Genomic DNA, 1,020 nt, shown 5'->3' on the forward strand with positions numbered 1-1,020 from the left:
ACGAATACATTTTATATTCACTTCACTGCAAGTAGGTTGATGAATGTTGTATTATTGAATGGTAATTGTTATTATCGTGATGGAATAGACAATACCTGGATTTGCGTCAGGAGAATCAATTAGGGGGCTTATATGTATTTTGCCCAACCTGTCGTGAATATGTATTGAATAGGCCTACTCAGTGCGTGATGCACTAATATACTTTTTTAAATCACATTTCTAAAGCAATGAAATATCGTCACGCACATTTGTGTTTGTGGTATTTTAAAGTGGTTCAACTATTATTGTGTACGTTTTTAAACAATTCAGATCATCATAATTCACAAATACATTTTAGATTTACTTCACTGCAAGTAGGTTGGTGAATGTTGTATTATTGAATGGTAATTGTTATTATCGTGATGGAATAGACAATACCTGGATTTCCGTCAGGAGAATCAATTTGGGGGCCTATATGTATTTTGTCCAACATGTGTGAATATGTATTGAATAGGTCTACTCAGTGCGTGATGCACTAATATACTTTTTTTTCGATCGTAATTTGCTATTTTAAGCCACGTCCTATTATACGCGAGTATATACGATTTGTTTTAAAACCCTAGGTCACCTGAGCGTTAGTCATACAGTTGCAGATTCAAGGGGGAAATTTTCCATGGAGGACCCCACCCCCTTTCATTTTAGGTGTTTTTGGAAACGTTTTGAACCCCCTCTTTCAAATCCTGGATCCGCCCAAACTGTGAACTTGGAAGCTGCAAATGCAGAAAGATGGATTAAGATGTACCGAGTTGTTTGGCTGCCAGGGAAAATGTTAGACAAGACCTTACAAGAAGTCTGTGCTCATCTATGTAAACATTAAACATATGTTAATAATTACGAAATATAATTTATGTTTATTTGCTTAGAAATAACATGTGAAACTATGAGAATGTGTATATGTAATAGAGATACAGCATATTTATGTTATTGTCGTAGTCATTAATAGAGTTCACAGATGGTTGATCAATTGGTGCACACTTTATT

Source organism: Anneissia japonica, unplaced genomic scaffold (assembly GCF_011630105.1).
Source record: "Anneissia japonica isolate Jap-2015-1 unplaced genomic scaffold, ASM1163010v1 scaffold128_len593404_cov183, whole genome shotgun sequence".
Classification (NCBI taxonomy): Eukaryota; Metazoa; Echinodermata; class Crinoidea; order Comatulida; family Comatulidae; genus Anneissia; species Anneissia japonica.